Genomic DNA, 501 nt, shown 5'->3' with positions numbered 1-501 from the left:
AAAAAATTTTCACTGAGGCCTTTCAAACTCCTCTGAGAGCTTCCTTGAGAGACCCTTAGCACATTCCAATCCACTTCCCCCTCTCAAATCCACCATGGCAATTCAATTTTGAGCTTGAATTCCTGCCCGAAACCAGGACAAGTTCCAATCCCAACCTATACAGCACCAAACTCCAATTAAATTGGCTCTACACCTTCACAAGAGTGAAAGAAGCCAAAGCCCCATCAAATCCCCCTTCTACAGAGCCTCCATCATAGCTCTAGACCAACACCCAAATTCGGCTGTGGTCGAATTCATATTTAGGCTTTACACCAAGACCATGGACTCAATCCATAGCCTCCTTGAACACCAACAAACGTACCAAGCATCTCTGATCGAAGCTTCCCTTCTCAAAGCAAAGGTATAAAACTCCCCATTATCCCGAGCTTATTTTGATTCTCCATTTACTTAAGCTTGATTTTATGGCCTCTTAACCGTATAGATATGTTCGTCTCACTTAGA

The sequence above is a fragment of the Phalaenopsis equestris genome, unplaced genomic scaffold, assembly GCF_001263595.1.
Source record: "Phalaenopsis equestris unplaced genomic scaffold, ASM126359v1 Scaffold000403, whole genome shotgun sequence".
Classification (NCBI taxonomy): Eukaryota; Viridiplantae; Streptophyta; class Magnoliopsida; order Asparagales; family Orchidaceae; genus Phalaenopsis; species Phalaenopsis equestris.
This window is presented reverse-complemented; position numbering follows the sequence as displayed.